Source organism: Musca autumnalis, unplaced genomic scaffold, assembly GCF_047663935.1.
Source record: "Musca autumnalis isolate F117 unplaced genomic scaffold, ASM4766393v1 scaffold_2, whole genome shotgun sequence".
Lineage (NCBI taxonomy): Eukaryota > Metazoa > Arthropoda > Insecta > Diptera > Muscidae > Musca > Musca autumnalis.
In genome coordinates, this window is record NW_027411755.1 from 206,438,548 (window position 1) to 206,458,468 (window position 19,921).

Here is a 19,921-nt window from a genome sequence, read left to right on the forward strand (position 1 = left end):
ATTTAATAAGAGAAATGTCCATTTCCGCATTGAAGTTCATACTTTTTAAAATTAAATTAATAGCTAAAGGTTCACAAAAGAATAAATGAATTTGACAAAAAAAAATTTCGTTTCACTTATTTTAGGGGTCGATCGTCGATAACAATTATCGTTGAGTGACGTTGCCAGTTGTCAAAATTGATCCACGTATTGCAACTCTCAACTGAAGTTGCGAATCTCAGTTGACGAAGCGGCTGTTTTTCAGCAACCACCAATTTTCAGTTGCAGTGAACATTTTCGAAGAAACAAGAAGTAAAATAGAAGGAAAAATAAACATTTTGTTAACAATTATTGATTCTTTGCATCATTAATTAATTTTGTGTATCAATATGGTGAAAATAACGACAAAGCAGCAGTTCGAAATATTAATTGATAAACTGAGTGAAAATCCAAACTTAGCCCGAGGAGTTCGGGAGTTTTGGTGAAACCGAAGCCACAGCGGATGAAGTGTGGAGGTCCATTTCGGACAGTTTAAACAGCCATGAACCTCTAACATGAACACCTGAAGAGTGGCATAGTCTGGATTCACTTTAAAGCAAAGTTGAAAAAGAAAATGCCTCAAAATAAAATAAACTTCAACGACACTGGTGGTGGTCCATCAAAATAAGTGAATTTATCGCCTTTGGAGCGGACAGCAGCAAATCTTTTGCAAATGAATATGGTGACAAATACAGTAGGTTCAGTTTAAGTACAAATGACGAACATCCTCCATCTATATAGCCAACTACACCAGAAAATTTCGTTTTTGAATAAAAATGGTTTTTATTTTGCCTTTTTTCCTCCTCTGTCAACTTCGAAACGATCCAATTTTGGCACAATTTGTCCTCTATCAAGTGGACAACTTCCTTCAATACTCTCGACAATGTAGATTGAGCCATGCAATTGTTGAAATCATTGCCATGGGACTTTTGGAAACTTCCGTCCTCCAAGAATCGCAACGCTGCGCACACTTTTAAAAGTGGGGGTATTCCTGTTGATCTGTAACTTTCTTTGAAATCATACTTTAACGTTTCCACAACGTAAACTACGGCATCCTTTGGCAATCCAAAATACGCCTTAAACCTGAGATAATTTACTGATTATACAGATCTTTCCACATGATCATCAGCTTACAGTGCAGATGGCAATTCCAATGGATTCGACTTGTCCCTAAAATTTCTTCTAATAGATGCAATGTCCTGTACATTTTCTTCATCATCAAAATATAATTCCACCGAACTTATCATTTTTTGGGACAGCAAATAAAACTTGACGATCTGAAGATTCAATGGGCAGGTTATACTCCAATCTTGGGTTGTTTTCCAAATTTGCTCGAAAACTCAGCCAAAATATTAAAATATTTTCCAGAATACAAAAAAATCCAAAGCGCAATTATTTTTAAAATGTTTTTTTTTTGCGAATAGAGGTCACAAGTTTGAAAAAACACTGATCGATAACATGTTTATCGACCACCCAGTTGAGTTGACATTAATGGTACAACATTTCGTCTAAGTCGCGCAGACAACTGACAACGCAACTCAAGTTTAGTGGCAATACAAGATAGACCCATTAATTGTATGATTTTCTCTTCTGGCAACGCAACTACAGTTTAGTTGCCATCCATAATGGACCCCTAAGGTTGATTATTTAAAGCGATAGGTTATGTTGAACTAGTTAAAAAGCCTTAAAGACTTTAGGGTATTTTTTGAGAATGCTAATATTATGTTTACATTTACGAAATCGAGTGGATTTCAACTGTCAGTACCTTTGTGTATACGTCAAATTAAATCTCGTCTGAAAACCATTGGATTTCATTTGAAGTTTATTCAATGGTATTGACAGATGAAATTGAGTGGATTTCGCTAATGTACACTTAGAATAATCTTTTCTTTACCTGCAGTTTGCTGCAAAATATGAACAAATTTCCACAGATAGTGCCGATACCAACAATGTTTAACTTTTGTTGTGGAAATAAAGGGAGTTATTCTGATCGAAAAATCCCCGTGACTTTTCTCACTCTCTCCCTTAAGATGAATCGGCGGAAAGACAAAACTCACGGGGAATTTTTGTTTAGAATAAGCCCTGTATACTTCTCGATATGTGAACCTCAAAAGTTCCAAAAAAACATTTTGTCCGCATAGCCGAAATTTGCACAGGTCCATAGGATAAAGTCATAAATTCCTGGCCGAAGGAAATAGCAAGCCTTCGGCGATTTTAAAAACATTTTTTCTGCGAACTGTCGGTAAAGGGGACCCTGCTCTGAATCATTGGCAATTTTTTCTTCTGGAAATTTTTGCCCTCTCCGAAGGCTAAATTGCACTCCAACGAAATTACATTGCAGTTAATTAATCAATATTGTACGACCAAAAAAGTTTTTTGGTTCTCAATCACAAGGTGGAGCTGGCACACAAAAACCCGGGTTAGTTCCTCAGTTTATAGCAGTATCGGACACTATTACAAGTAAAGACTAAACAAATGCCTCACCCGAACGAAAACACAGGATGCCTCTTATAGTGTACGTGTGCTTCTGTTCGTCTTCCGTATGCTCATGGGTATAGGTCTTGCATATTGCTGGTTAATAGAGATTACACATACACATCACAAACAAGGTTGATATGGTCAGCTATTGCTCTATCCCAAAACCTGAAAAGTTATAAATAGACATCGGATTTTGCATATTTGCATATTTTTTAATATTAAAGATACGAAGATTCTGATTGGACCAAAATTCGTTTCAAAGAAATCTAAATTCAATGGCAGGGTCATATTTCGTATTTATTTTGCATATTTGCATACTTTGCATATGCACAAAATATGCAAAAAATATGCAAAATATGCAAAAAATATGCAAAAAATATGCAGAATATGCAAAAAATATGCAAAATATGCAAACAGATTTTGGCCGAAAATCGTCATAAAAGTCGTAAAATTGTCATTTAAAGTTGGAAAAACCATAAAAAAATACATAACAGTGTCAAAACTAAGACTCTGTTGACCGTATAACGTCGATTTTTTTTCAGCAGATTATTATGTTATTGAGACGTTTTACGACAGTATGGTGTAGGGTATAAAAATTTGGTATCGTAATACCATTTTTTATTATTAAACTCTGTAGAAATATAAAATTTGATAAAATATCAAACGTTTTATGTAAAATTTAATATTTTCTTTTTTGTAGCATCTTAATTTAATTTGTAGCATAGGGCTGGTTTTAACTCAAAGGACCAAATCGATCTCGGATTTTTTAGCCGGGGAGCCGCCTATACCTTTTAGTATTGTTAGATTTTAAAATTGCCAAAGTTTCGAATATGTTAAAACGTGGTACTGGGTCTCGAAGTTATGAAAATCTATTTTTTTTTTTTGCTATTTGGCGACTTCGACGGACCATATTTGTGGAACGGTTAAAGCAACTTGCCCGTATTATGCATTTAATTAAAAGCTATTCTGTTCTTAACATTTTTTGCTGAACAACAAAGTACGTAAGTGTTACTGAATTCGAGATAATAAACCCAATGTCCCGAAAAAGGCCTTAGGGCAAAAATGGTGTCTATTAAAAAAACAACTTTTTTCTTCCTATATTATCAAATTTTTGCGAATGAAAACGAATATATTTTACTTTATTTGAAAATGCTGCCTATTAGGGCGAAGATCTATTTTAATTCATTTCTCGTTGGAGTCGAGCTTATTGACCGATGATGTTTGCAAGTGAAAAAGGAAAGCCGAAGATTCGAACCCCCACAACCACCATTATGTGACATGTTTCGCCTTTTGTAGAGACTCATCAGACATATCGGGCGTGAAATGGCATCGCTATCCATCAAATATTTCCTTTTTCAAATGAACATTCATTGTATGGCTTCAATGACAAATGCTTACATTTTGTTCATACATATTTTAATTTTCTTATGCCCGTAATTTCAACGCCTGGGTAAACGGGTAGGTAGCTACCTATTAGTTATCTTTACCTACGCGTTTGGTAATTTCTACATGCCATTTACCGAGGTGTCTAAATTTTGAAATCATGTGGTAATTTTCTATCTTTGCTTTGTTAAGATTTTTGTCGTCTTTTCGATCTTTACGTTGTTTTGCACTATGAGATCAAACAATGCCAGAGCAATAAGTTCAGGACTAAGGTACCATATATGATTTATCATTTTGTTATTTTCTTTATCTGATATTTGTTTGTGAATGCCTTTCGTATAATGCGGTTTAGGTCTTATTTTGGACCTAAAAATATTTCTGAATATCGTTTTCACTATTTTTTGTATTAAACTCAATCTATTGTCTCTATTTCTTTTTAACCTATTGATAATGTTTACCCAATATATCCTATATTATATCTATACAAACATTATCTTGTTCATTATACGTTATGTAAAATCAATAACCCAAACTCTCACTTATAACACTCAGTTGTTGTCGTGTGGGATACCAAATAAATAAATAAAATAGAAAAAACATTCTGGGGGCGTCCAGTCTCGAACGATTTAAACGCAAGGTGCTTTTACGCCCTCTTGTTCTTGGGAAGTGGGTTGGGCAGTAGTTCTAAAACACTCTCGCCTACTTCGTACTTGGATTTGTCAATCGCAGACTATTCTTATAGAAATCGCTTGAATATGTTTGGTTGATGTCCGGATGTGCTTCCAAACTTGCAGTCAAAAATCCCTCTCAATAATTTTCTAACGAGTTTGTACGGTGGTACAGAAGCTCTCGACCTAATATCTGCTCGAGCTGTTGAGACCCCATTTTTCTAGGCATTTGTACACTGATAGTTCTTGTTTCTCCCATGAGCTACTGTCAGTTTCAGGAACACCTAGGAGTTGTTCTTTACCCCCATGTGATACCAGAGCAGCAACCCGTTTTTTCTTCCCTGTTTTGAGAATATTTGGTAATAGTTCTCCATGCCAGTGCACACAAATAGCTTCGTTCCTTGAAGCTGTTGCGTTTATTTTTCACGGTTTATTCACCGCTGTTCACGGATAAAGCTTCTAGAGATCTTATCCGATAGCTTCTACTGTAGTCATAATGATACTAGTAACGTTCCTATAAACCTTACAGGGGTCCAGCACCAATGGCAATTGCATAGTTACGTTTTTCTTGAAGCCACGCTTAATTGTTTTCAGGACAGATGGTTCTTCAGATTCTACGATACGTTTAGCATCAAAACAAGACCTAGACCTCATTGAGAATGTATTGAAATATGAAAACATTGCCACACAAATTTTCGAAAAAGGAAGTAACAACATAATTAATAATCTGTGGTATCTTAGTCCTGAACTTGCTGACCTGGCATTGTTTGATCCAACGGTGCAAAACGCCGTAAAGAGCCAAAAGGCAACAAAAATCTTAAAAAGCAAAGATTAAAATTTCTTCAGAAATATTCGATCTAAACTTCCAAAAGAGCAACTGCCGAAAATCCTAGAAAAAGGTCTGGCATAATTCTTGTTGTTCAAAAGATTAAACATTAACTCCGAATTTCCAGAAGGCGCAAAGGATGGTAAGCAACTTGAAAGTTGCGAACTACATAGCAGAGCGTTCTTCAAGTAGTCAGCTGTACCCAGATAGCTCCGAAACCACATGATGTCTGGCTACGAATAAATTTAATTTAGAACAAAATGTAAAAGACATTTGTTTTCATTCCAAAAATTGATAAAAATGAAGAAAATGTTTTTTTAATAGTCTCCATTTTCTCACAAAGGCGTACCTAGTCACGTTTTTCGGGACATTGGCTTTATTATCTCGAATTCTGTAATACCTATTTAGTATTAGATTTATTATATATACTTATATTTTGTTGTTCAGCAAGAAATGTTAAGAATAGAATGGCCTTTAATTTAATGCTTAATATGGACAAAAAGCTTTAACCATTCCAGAAAAATGGGTTGCCGAAATCGCTAAATAGCCAAAAAATCGAGATTTGCATAATGTCGAGGCCCCAGTGGCAGATGTTAACATATTCCAATTGTGCTCAAAATTTGGCAGTCTTAAAATCTGATCGAACTAAACACTTTTGCCGCCTTAAAAAATCCGACATCGATTTGTTCCCTTTGCACAATAACCAGCCAAAAGCTACAAATTATAACAAAGAAAATGGCTAGGAAGCTTTCTATGTATTGATTTTTTTTTTGTTAAATAAATAAATAAAATAAATATTGAATTTTCATAGAACGTTTGATATTTTATCAAATTTTATATTTTTGCATAGTTTAATAATAAAAAATTGTATTACAATACAATTCTTTTAAACCCTACACCACACTGTCGGTCTCAATAACATACAAAAATCGACGTTATACGGTCAACAGTCTTAGTTTTGACACTGTTATGTATTTTTTGATGGTTTTTCCAACTTTAAATGTCAATTTCACGACTTTTATGACGATTTTGGGTCAAAATCTGTTTGCATATTTTGCATATTTTTTGCATATTCTGCATATTTTTTGCATATTTTGTATATTTTTTGCATATTTTGCATATTTTTTGCATATTTTGCATATTTTTTTGTATATTTTGCATATTTTTTGCATATTTTGCATATTTTTTGGCATATTTTTTGCATATTTTTTGCATGTTTTTGATATGACCCCAAATATCAAAAAATTGACCCTTAAAACGCCTAGATCCAAAATTTGAGTCCAATCGGATGAGAAATAAAAAACATGCAAAAATCCGATGTCTAGTTATAAAGAAATTATACATATTTCCGTTAAGACAATTTGCGCCAAATGCGTTAATACTTCAGTTCAGAAGGCCATTTTGTCTTCTACGAAAGTAGCATTTGATCTTCTCTGAGATGATCCTTTGGTCTTCTATGAGAATACATTTTTGTCTTCTATAAGGAAAGCCTTTGATCTTCTACAAGAATATTGTTTGATCTTCTCTGAGAAGATCCTCTGGTCTTCTATGTAAAGACCCTTAGGACTTCTATGATAGATCCTTTGGTCTTCTATGAGAAGATCCTTTGGTCTTCTATGCGAAGAGTTTTTGGTCTTTTATGAGAAGATCTCCTAATCTTCTATAAGAATGTCCTTTGGACTTCTGTAAGATGGCCCATGAAAACCCCCTTTTTGAGAAGACCCTTTGATCTTCAATAATAAGATCCTTTGGTATTCTATGAGAAGACTCTTTGGTCATCAATGAGAATACTCTTTGGTCTTTTTAAGAAGACCTTTTGGGTTTTCATCAGAAGACCCTTTGATATTCTATCAGAAAACACTTTGGTCTTCTATGAGAAGACCCTTTGGCCTTCTGTGAGAAAATCCTTTGGTATTCTTTGAGAAGACCTTGTGGTCTTTTATGACAATTTCTTTGGTTTTCTAAGAGAATACTTTACCCTTTTGTCATTTGTTAGGATACCCCTTTGTCTTCTGTTAGAAAACCACTTGGCTTTCTGTGAAAAGCCCTTAGGTCATTTATGAGAAGACCCTTTGATCATCTATGAAAATATCCTTTGATGATATATAAGAACACCCTTTTGTCTCATATTAGAAGATCGTTTGGTCTTCTATGAGAATGTGCTTTGGTCTTCTGTAAGAAAATCCCTTGTATTCTTTGATAAGACTTTTTTAAAATCTGTTAGAAGACCCGTTTGTCTGCTGTTAGAAGACCATTTGGCATTCTGTGGCAAGCCCTTAGATCCTCTATGAGAAGACCCTTTTGTCATCTGTTAGGAGACCCCTTTGTCTTCTGATATAAAACATTTGACTTTCTGTAAGAAGCCCTTAGATCTTCTATGAGAAGACCCTTTGATCTTCTATGCATATATCCTTTGATCATATATAAGAACACCCTTTGGTCTTATATGGGAAGATCGTTTGGTCTTCTATGAGAAGGTCCTTTGGTCTTCTGTAAGAAAATCCCTTTGTATTTGTTATGTTCTTACGGAGGTGGTCGATTGAATGAAAGACGATGTTTAAACATAACAATCAATTCATTTATTGAATAAAACTTTAAGTTGTTTTATGAGTTGAAATAAAGTATTAATTATGAAGAACAATGAAATATAACGAAATATGTACAGATGAGATGTCTATTAATTGGTGGTTGCAAAGTAACTAACTGACTGTGTACTGACAATGAGTAGAGAGAGATAATAACTTAAAACTACTGATGCATGCAACACTGCTATGATGCTGCCAGATTGTTGCATTTTATGTGGTAGTACTAGGGTTACCCTAATATCTCCCCTTTTAAGTTTGAACCGGGCTTCTGGATATTACTTCAACTGGTTGTCTTCTGTGTGTGATCCTTCTTGGTTGATAGTTGATGATGGGTGAACTTGGTGGAGTAATGAAATCTTCACTTGACTGTTGTGATGCTGTATAATCCGTAGGAGGCAATTGAATGTTGAAGTCTTGAAGTAATATATCAAGAGGTAATGCGTTGTCTGATGATGGAGGAACCTCATCTGCTAATCTTGTTCGAAGTTGATCTGCATGAGCCTTGATTAACTTTTTGCGACTTCCGACCCATATTGCTGTGTCGTAAGTGACTGTACCTGTTCTGTTGATTATTTCTCCAGGAACCCATTCTGATTTGTTGTGACGGAACTCTTTTGCATATACTAAATCTCCTGGCTTGAACGATTTAGGCTTAGTTCCGTGTTTGGCATTATACTGATTTTCCATTTTCTCGTTTCTTTCCAGAGCTGATGTTGAAGGCTTTCTAAGAGCGTCGAATATGGTTCTCATTTTGCGTCCTATAAATGCTTCTGCAGGTGATGAACCATTTGGTGAATTTACATTTGGCATAGATCTGTATACTTCTTGAAACTTGCAAAGTATTTCCGGTATCGTTCCTTCCCCTTCCATTTTTTTGAGTGATCTTTTGAATGTGTCAACAAACCTTTCGGCTTGTCCGTTTGAGCTGGGATGAAAACGAACTGTGCGTGTATGTTGAATGGCTCTTTCCTTGCACCATTGCTCAAAATTGTTGGAACAGAACTGTGTTCCGTTGTCTGACACGAGCTGCTCCGGGTTTCCGAATTGTGAAACGTATTCGTTCATTAATTTTATTGTAGACGTAGCTGTGATTGACGATGTTTGATAAATTACTGGATACTTTGAGTATGCATCCACTATTAAGAGGTAGTAAAATCCTTTAATTGGACCAGCGTAGTCGATGTGAACTCGTTCTAGCGGTCTTGTTGTTAATGGCCATGATGATAAGTCTGTCTTGACTGGATTTTTACATACTAATTGACAATTTTGACATCTTTTGACGTAGTCTTCAATATCTTTGTCTATGTTGGGCCAATAGACATAACTCCTTGCGAGCGTTTTGCATTTTTCAATTGCGAAATGTCCACGATGAAGTTGAGTTAAAATTTTCTTCCTGAATTTTTGTGGAATGATTATTCTTGAATTTAAAAGTAGACATCCGTCAACCTGTGATAATTCATCCTTATGTTTGAAATAAGGTGCTACTTGTTGGTCCACTTGATTTTGTTTTTCAGGCCATCCTTTTTCCATGTATGATAAAATTTTCTGAAAAATTTTATCAGATTTTGTTTCTTCTGCAATCATAGCATTTGTTACTGGAAATTTTGATATTGATTCATTTAAATCTTTTTGTATGTCCTGCTCAAAGCTGATTGATGCTATTATGAAATCATCTGAAGGCTTCTCATGAGATTTTATAAGCCTTGAGAGAACATCGGCATGTCCGAAGTCTTGAGTGTTCGTATACTTGATGTCAAAATCATAACCAAGTAGAATTAGCGCCCATCTTTGAAGTCTATTCGCTGTATAAACAGGTATGCCTTTTTTAGACCCAAATATGGCTAATAATGGTTTATGGTCTGTATGAAGAGTGAATTTTCGACCAAGTATCATACGGTGAAATTTTTGTACTGCAAAAATTAAAGCGAGACCTTCCTTTTCAATTTGACTATAATTTCTTTCTGCAGGAGTCAATGACCTTGAAATATGATGAATTGCTTTCATACTTCCATTTGGAAATGTATGATATATAACAGCACCAATACCATGAGTTGATGCGTCAGCTGCTATATGGACTGGTAAATTTGGATCATAGTGTGTGAGCAAGAGATCTGATGAAAGAATACTTTTGAATTTATCTAGTGCTGCCTGGCACTCGGTTGTCCATTTGAAATGAGCTTCCTTCTTTAAAAGGTCATCAAGAGGCTTTCTCAGATTTCTCATATTAGGAACATATTTTCCATAATGATTAATTGAACCTAATAAAGATCTTACCTCGGATATATTTTCAGGCACTTTGAGCTGTTGAACGGCTTTGATTTTTTCTGGATCTGGACGTATTCCTGTTTTATCAATTATTTGTCCCAAATAAATAATTGAGCTTTGAAAGAACGCACATTTTTCAAATTTTAGACGAAATCCGAATTCTTGAATACGTTGCAGTAATGTTTGTAAGGATTGCTTATGCTGTTCAATGTCTGGACTGGCAATCATAATATCATCGATATATGCCTTAACGCCATCTATACCTGTGCATAGTTGATCCATTATTCGTTGAAATGCACCTGGTGCACATTTCACTCCTGGAGGTAATCTGTTGAATTTGAACAATCCCTTGTGGGTGTTGACTGTTAACAACTCCTTACTGTCGTCATCTACTTCTGTTTGTAGGTAGGCGTCTGATAGATCCAAATGGGTAAAAACTGTGCAGTTGTGACATTCTGCAAAAATCTCTTCTGGTGTAGGCAACGGATATTGATTAGGTTCTATGGCATTGTTTAGACCTGTTGAATAGTCTCCGCAAATTCTTACTTTTCCATTGCGTTTACTTACGACTATAGGTGCTGCCCACTTTGATGTGTCCACTGGAGTTATTATACCTAAATTTTCAAGACGTTGCAGTTCGGTTTCTATTTCACTGCGTGCTGCGTATGGAACTGGTCTTTTTGGTATAAAAACTTCTTTTGCGTTTGGAAGTACCTTGATGTTTACTTTTGTTTTGGTACATAAACCCATTGAACTGTTGTCAAATACTTCTTTGAATGATGATTTTATTTTTGATATTTCATCGTTGAAATTTATTTGATGACACCATGCTGTAATTGGAATGTTCCATAGATTAAATTTCTCAATCCAATCTATGCCCATTACATTTAGTGATTCCACGTCTGAAATATAGCATTCCACTATTTCACATTTATCTCCTATTGAGACTTCTGTTGAACATTTAGCTAGAAATTTCATCTCCTCAGCATTTGCAGCATTGGCGGTCTCTGTTGTTGGGGTTGTTTCAGGTTTTCCTATGCGTTTCCAAGTTGACTCAGAAATTATGCTTATGTCGGAGGCTGTATCCACTTGTAATTTCACTTGTTTTGAATTAATACTCACTGTGACATATTTTCTTAATTCCTTGAAGTGTACTTGCTTTGTTGACAATATAGTTTTTGTATTGAATTTTGATTTATTCTTGTTGAAATTCTGATGAGTCACACTGTTCTTCTTAGAATTTTGGTCGTGATTGGTTTTGCTCTGTTGAGGTTTGTTGTTGTTGTGTTTTGATTTGCTCTGCCTGTGCATGCTGTTGCAAAAACCATCTTTGTGACCAATCTGTTGACATTTGGTACACTTGTGCTTGGAGTAGGGGCAATGTTTTGCATAATGCATATCTCCACAATACCAACATGCTGTTTTTGGTATCTTTTGTTTTTGTTGAGGCTTACCAATTTTGTTGCACTGTTTTTGACTTCCCTCAATAAGTGCTGTGTCACTTTTCAAATCCAAAATGCTTTGTGTTTCATCAACTAGCTTTTCTAAGTTGACTACTTCCTTACTTTCATTAAGATGCCTTAATAAACGGATTCTGATGTCACTGTCTTGTGATGATTTAAGACCAAGTATGAAAATTAAACACTTGAACTGGTCTGTAGTTAGGTCATCCAGTTTAAAAAGTTCACACTGAAGATTGACACGACTAGCGTATTCTTTAAAATCTTCATTTTCCATCTTTGTGATTTGGAGACACTTGTATCGTAGACTTACTTGTGTTTCTGTTCTGCCAAATAGTCTTGTAAGATGCTTGATTGTGTCTGCCAATGAAAGTTCTTGAGGTTGTTTTGGTAACACGAAATTCTTGAATCGTTCATGAATGTGATTGGACATTTTTCTCCACAAAAGTCCTACTTTGTCTGCATCGTCCAGTGCACTTGCTTCCCTTTCGAAGATGTGTTTGAAACGATTGTACCACGATTCAAATAATAAACCACTGTCAGGCTCATAGTGAAAATCCGTCATGGAATTAGCTAAAGATTCCATGAGGTGGGCTTTTGCCGCTGATGATTCACCTGGAATTGATGATGAAACTGTGTTTGCACCTTGTTGTCCAGCAATGATTTGTGTGAGTTTGTTGAGCAAATCCTGTTGATTCGCAAGTATTTGTAAAATATTCGCTTGTTCCGACATGTCTAGATTTTTCTAGTGTCTGTGTTTTCAGCCGTTACAATTTTGTTAGAGACGCTGCCGTCGTATGTCTGTATGTGTGCGCTGCAAAAATGATGAAATTTCCCACGTTGCTATGGTGTGTGTGTTGAGCTGAAAGAAAATTGTTGTATATGTGAGACTGCAAACTGTTGTTAGTGTGAGTGTTGATCGCTGAAGATTTCTTGAGAATTCTTGTTAGAATATTACTGATGAACTTGCGCCTGTGCGTTTTTATGTTTTCCTTGAAAATCTTCCTGTCACAACTTTTATTGTGGGCGATGTCTTGATGTTATTACGCAGCCTTGTTGAAAGTTCTGATGAAATTGTGAAATTCCTTTTGTTACTGTGTGAGCGGTTTTTGATTCACAATCCTCGTCGCCAAATTGTTAGCGAGAATGATACATCTTTGTTCCAAAATCCTCGTCGCCAAATTGTTAGCGAGAATGATACATCTTTGTTCCAAAATCCTCGTCGCCAAATTGTTATGTTCTTACGGAGGTGGTCGATTGAATGAAAGACGATGTTTAAACATAACAATCAATTCATTTATTGAATAAAACTTTAAGTTGTTTTATGAGTTGAAATAAAGTATTAATTATGAAGAACAATGAAATATAACGAAATATGTACAGATGAGATGTCTATTAATTGGTGGTTGCAAAGTAACTAACTGACTGTGTACTGACAATGAGTAGAGAGAGATAATAACTTAAAACTACTGATGCATGCAACACTGCTATGATGCTGCCAGATTGTTGCATTTTATGTGGTAGTACTAGGGTTACCCTAATAAAATTAATAGCTAAAGGTTCACAAAAGAATAAATGAATTTGACAAAAAAAAATTTCGTTTCACTTATTTTAGGGGTCGATCGTCGATAACAATTATCGTTGAGTGACGTTGCCAGTTGTCAAAATTGATCCACGTATTGCAACTCTCAACTGAAGTTGCGAATCTCAGTTGACGAAGCGGCTGTTTTTCAGCAACCACCAATTTTCAGTTGCAGTGAACATTTTCGAAGAAACAAGAAGTAAAATAGAAGGAAAAATAAACATTTTGTTAACAATTATTGATTCTTTGCATCATTAATTAATTTTGTGTATCAATATGGTGAAAATAACGACAAAGCAGCAGTTCGAAATATTAATTGATAAACTGAGTGAAAATCCAAACTTAGCCCGAGGAGTTCGGGAGTTTTGGTGAAACCGAAGCCACAGCGGATGAAGTGTGGAGGTCCATTTCGGACAGTTTAAACAGCCATGAACCTCTAACATGAACACCTGAAGAGTGGCATAGTCTGGATTCACTTTAAAGCAAAGTTGAAAAAGAAAATGCCTCAAAATAAAATAAACTTCAACGACACTGGTGGTGGTCCATCAAAATAAGTGAATTTATCGCCTTTGGAGCGGACAGCAGCAAATCTTTTGCAAATGAATATGGTGACAAATACAGTAGGTTCAGTTTAAGTACAAATGACGAACATCCTCCATCTATATAGCCAACTACACCAGAAAATTTCGTTTTTGAATAAAAATGGTTTTTATTTTGCCTTTTTTCCTCCTCTGTCAACTTCGAAACGATCCAATTTTGGCACAATTTGTCCTCTATCAAGTGGACAACTTCCTTCAATACTCTCGACAATGTAGATTGAGCCATGCAATTGTTGAAATCATTGCCATGGGACTTTTGGAAACTTCCGTCCTCCAAGAATCGCAACGCTGCGCACACTTTTAAAAGTGGGGGTATTCCTGTTGATCTGTAACTTTCTTTGAAATCATACTTTAACGTTTCCACAACGTAAACTACGGCATCCTTTGGCAATCCAAAATACGCCTTAAACCTGAGATAATTTACTGATTATACAGATCTTTCCACATGATCATCAGCTTACAGTGCAGATGGCAATTCCAATGGATTCGACTTGTCCCTAAAATTTCTTCTAATAGATGCAATGTCCTGTACATTTTCTTCATCATCAAAATATAATTCCACCGAACTTATCATTTTTTGGGACAGCAAATAAAACTTGACGATCTGAAGATTCAATGGGCAGGTTATACTCCAATCTTGGGTTGTTTTCCAAATTTGCTCGAAAACTCAGCCAAAATATTAAAATATTTTCCAGAATACAAAAAAATCCAAAGCGCAATTATTTTTAAAATGTTTTTTTTTTGCGAATAGAGGTCACAAGTTTGAAAAAACACTGATCGATAACATGTTTATCGACCACCCAGTTGAGTTGACATTAATGGTACAACATTTCGTCTAAGTCGCGCAGACAACTGACAACGCAACTCAAGTTTAGTGGCAATACAAGATAGACCCATTAATTGTATGATTTTCTCTTCTGGCAACGCAACTACAGTTTAGTTGCCATCCATAATGGACCCCTAAGGTTGATTATTTAAAGCGATAGGTTATGTTGAACTAGTTAAAAAGCCTTAAAGACTTTAGGGTATTTTTTGAGAATGCTAATATTATGTTTACATTTACGAAATCGAGTGGATTTCAACTGTCAGTACCTTTGTGTATACGTCAAATTAAATCTCGTCTGAAAACCATTGGATTTCATTTGAAGTTTATTCAATGGTATTGACAGATGAAATTGAGTGGATTTCGCTAATGTACACTTAGAATAATCTTTTCTTTACCTGCAGTTTGCTGCAAAATATGAACAAATTTCCACAGATAGTGCCGATACCAACAATGTTTAACTTTTGTTGTGGAAATAAAGGGAGTTATTCTGATCGAAAAATCCCCGTGACTTTTCTCACTCTCTCCCTTAAGATGAATCGGCGGAAAGACAAAACTCACGGGGAATTTTTGTTTAGAATAAGCCCTGTATACTTCTCGATATGTGAACCTCAAAAGTTCCAAAAAAACATTTTGTCCGCATAGCCGAAATTTGCACAGGTCCATAGGATAAAGTCATAAATTCCTGGCCGAAGGAAATAGCAAGCCTTCGGCGATTTTAAAAACATTTTTTCTGCGAACTGTCGGTAAAGGGGACCCTGCTCTGAATCATTGGCAATTTTTTCTTCTGGAAATTTTTGCCCTCTCCGAAGGCTAAATTGCACTCCAACGAAATTACATTGCAGTTAATTAATCAATATTGTACGACCAAAAAAGTTTTTTGGTTCTCAATCACAAGGTGGAGCTGGCACACAAAAACCCGGGTTAGTTCCTCAGTTTATAGCAGTATCGGACACTATTACAAGTAAAGACTAAACAAATGCCTCACCCGAACGAAAACACAGGATGCCTCTTATAGTGTACGTGTGCTTCTGTTCGTCTTCCGTATGCTCATGGGTATAGGTCTTGCATATTGCTGGTTAATAGAGATTACACATACACATCACAAACAAGGTTGATATGGTCAGCTATTGCTCTATCCCAAAACCTGAAAAGTTATAAATAGACATCGGATTTTGCATATTTGCATATTTTTTAATATTAAATATACGAAGATTCTGATTGGACCAAAATTCGTTTCAAAGAAATCTAAATTCAATGGCAGGGTCATATTTCGTATTTATTTTGCATATTTGCATACTTTGCATATGCACAAAATATGCAAAAAATATGCAAAATATGCAAAAAATATGCAAAAAATATGCAGAATATGCAAAAAATATGCAAAATATGCAAACAGATTTTGGCCGAAAATCGTCATAAAAGTCGTAAAATTGTCATTTAAAGTTGGAAAAACCATAAAAAAATACATAACAGTGTCAAAACTAAGACTCTGTTGACCGTATAACGTCGATTTTTTTTCAGCAGATTATTATGTTATTGAGACGTTTTACGACAGTATGGTGTAGGGTATAAAAATTTGGTATCGTAATACCATTTTTTATTATTAAACTCTGTAGAAATATAAAATTTGATAAAATATCAAACGTTTTATGTAAAATTTAATATTTTCTTTTTTGTAGCATCTTAATTTAATTTGTAGCATAGGGCTGGTTTTAACTCAAAGGACCAAATCGATCTCGGATTTTTTAGCCGGGGAGCCGCCTATACCTTTTAGTATTGTTAGATTTTAAAATTGCCAAAGTTTCGAATATGTTAAAACGTGGTACTGGGTCTCGAAGTTATGAAAATCTATTTTTTTTTTTTGCTATTTGGCGACTTCGACGGACCATATTTGTGGAACGGTTAAAGCAACTTGCCCGTATTATGCATTTAATTAAAAGCTATTCTGTTCTTAACATTTTTTGCTGAACAACAAAGTACGTAAGTGTTACTGAATTCGAGATAATAAACCCAATGTCCCGAAAAAGGCCTTAGGGCAAAAATGGTGTCTATTAAAAAAACAACTTTTTTCTTCCTATATTATCAAATTTTTGCGAATGAAAACGAATATATTTTACTTTATTTGAAAATGCTGCCTATTAGGGCGAAGATCTATTTTAATTCATTTCTCGTTGGAGTCGAGCTTATTGACCGATGATGTTTGCAAGTGAAAAAGGAAAGCCGAAGATTCGAACCCCCACAACCACCATTATGTGACATGTTTCGCCTTTTGTAGAGACTCATCAGACATATCGGGCGTGAAATGGCATCGCTATCCATCAAATATTTCCTTTTTCAAATGAACATTCATTGTATGGCTTCAATGACAAATGCTTACATTTTGTTCATACATATTTTAATTTTCTTATGCCCGTAATTTCAACGCCTGGGTAAACGGGTAGGTAGCTACCTATTAGTTATCTTTACCTACGCGTTTGGTAATTTCTACATGCCATTTACCGAGGTGTCTAAATTTTGAAATCATGTGGTAATTTTCTATCTTTGCTTTGTTAAGATTTTTGTCGTCTTTTCGATCTTTACGTTGTTTTGCACTATGAGATCAAACAATGCCAGAGCAATAAGTTCAGGACTAAGGTACCATATATGATTTATCATTTTGTTATTTTCTTTATCTGATATTTGTTTGTGAATGCCTTTCGTATAATGCGGTTTAGGTCTTATTTTGGACCTAAAAATATTTCTGAATATCGTTTTCACTATTTTTTGTATTAAACTCAATCTATTGTCTCTATTTCTTTTTAACCTATTGATAATGTTTACCCAATATATCCTATATTATATCTATACAAACATTATCTTGTTCATTATACGTTATGTAAAATCAATAACCCAAACTCTCACTTATAACACTCAGTTGTTGTCGTGTGGGATACCAAATAAATAAATAAAATAGAAAAAACATTCTGGGGGCGTCCAGTCTCGAACGATTTAAACGCAAGGTGCTTTTACGCCCTCTTGTTCTTGGGAAGTGGGTTGGGCAGTAGTTCTAAAACACTCTCGCCTACTTCGTACTTGGATTTGTCAATCGCAGACTATTCTTATAGAAATCGCTTGAATATGTTTGGTTGATGTCCGGATGTGCTTCCAAACTTGCAGTCAAAAATCCCTCTCAATAATTTTCTAACGAGTTTGTACGGTGGTACAGAAGCTCTCGACCTAATATCTGCTCGAGCTGTTGAGACCCCATTTTTCTAGGCATTTGTACACTGATAGTTCTTGTTTCTCCCATGAGCTACTGTCAGTTTCAGGAACACCTAGGAGTTGTTCTTTACCCCCATGTGATACCAGAGCAGCAACCCGTTTTTTCTTCCCTGTTTTGAGAATATTTGGTAATAGTTCTCCATGCCAGTGCACACAAATAGCTTCGTTCCTTGAAGCTGTTGCGTTTATTTTTCACGGTTTATTCACCGCTGTTCACGGATAAAGCTTCTAGAGATCTTATCCGATAGCTTCTACTGTAGTCATAATGATACTAGTAACGTTCCTATAAACCTTACAGGGGTCCAGCACCAATGGCAATTGCATAGTTACGTTTTTCTTGAAGCCACGCTTAATTGTTTTCAGGACAGATGGTTCTTCAGATTCTACGATACGTTTAGCATCAAAACAAGACCTAGACCTCATTGAGAATGTATTGAAATATGAAAACATTGCCACACAAATTTTCGAAAAAGGAAGTAACAACATAATTAATAATCTGTGGTATCTTAGTCCTGAACTTGCTGACCTGGCATTGTTTGATCCAACGGTGCAAAACGCCGTAAAGAGCCAAAAGGCAACAAAAATCTTAAAAAGCAAAGATTAAAATTTCTTCAGAAATATTCGATCTAAACTTCCAAAAGAGCAACTGCCGAAAATCCTAGAAAAAGGTCTGGCATAATTCTTGTTGTTCAAAAGATTAAACATTAACTCCGAATTTCCAGAAGGCGCAAAGGATGGTAAGCAACTTGAAAGTTGCGAACTACATAGCAGAGCGTTCTTCAAGTAGTCAGCTGTACCCAGATAGCTCCGAAACCACATGATGTCTGGCTACGAATAAATTTAATTTAGAACAAAATGTAAAAGACATTTGTTTTCATTCCAAAAATTGATAAAAATGAAGAAAATGTTTTTTTAATAGTCTCCATTTTCTCACAAAGGCGTACCTAGTCACGTTTTTCGGGACATTGGCTTTATTATCTCGAATTCTGTAATACCTATTTAGTATTAGATTTATTATATATACTTATATTTTGTTGTTCAGCAAGAAATGTTAAGAATAGAATGGCCTTTAATTTAATGCTTAATATGGACAAAAAGCTTTAACCATTCCAGAAAAATGGGTTGCCGAAATCGCTAAATAGCCAAAAAATCGAGATTTGCATAATGTCGAGGCCCCAGTGGCAGATGTTAACATATTCCAATTGTGCTCAAAATTTGGCAGTCTTAAAATCTGATCGAACTAAACACTTTTGCCGCCTTAAAAAATCCGACATCGATTTGTTCCCTTTGCACAATAACCAGCCAAAAGCTACAAATTATAACAAAGAAAATGGCTAGGAAGCTTTCTATGTATTGATTTTTTTTTTGTTAAATAAATAAATAAAATAAATATTGAATTTTCATAGAACGTTTGATATTTTATCAAATTTTATATTTTTGCATAGTTTAATAATAAAAAATTGTATTACAATACAATTCTTTTAAACCCTACACCACACTGTCGGTCTCAATAACATACAAAAATCGACGTTATACGGTCAACAGTCTTAGTTTTGACACTGTTATGTATTTTTTGATGGTTTTTCCAACTTTAAATGTCAATTTCACGACTTTTATGACGATTTTGGGTCAAAATCTGTTTGCATATTTTGCATATTTTTTGCATATTCTGCATATTTTTTGCATATTTTGTATATTTTTTGCATATTTTGCATATTTTTTGCATATTTTGCATATTTTTTTGTATATTTTGCATATTTTTTGCATATTTTGCATATTTTTTGGCATATTTTTTGCATATTTTTTGCATGTTTTTGATATGACCCCAAATATCAAAAAATTGACCCTTAAAACGCCTAGATCCAAAATTTGAGTCCAATCGGATGAGAAATAAAAAACATGCAAAAATCCGATGTCTAGTTATAAAGAAATTATACATATTTCCGTTAAGACAATTTGCGCCAAATGCG

General features: G+C 35.0%; 1 long non-coding RNA gene across 1 annotated transcript; it reads right to left on the bottom strand.

The window, feature by feature from the left end:
- Window positions 1-14,003: 14,003 nt before the first annotated feature.
- On the bottom strand, window positions 14,004-14,575 carry LOC141393300 (uncharacterized). Its single transcript, XR_012410056.1, has 2 exons — window positions 14,326-14,575; window positions 14,004-14,274 (listed from the first exon to the last, which is right to left on the bottom strand). It is a non-coding gene; the product is annotated as an uncharacterized lncRNA (long non-coding RNA).
- Between the last annotated feature and the right edge of the window lie 5,346 nt (window positions 14,576-19,921).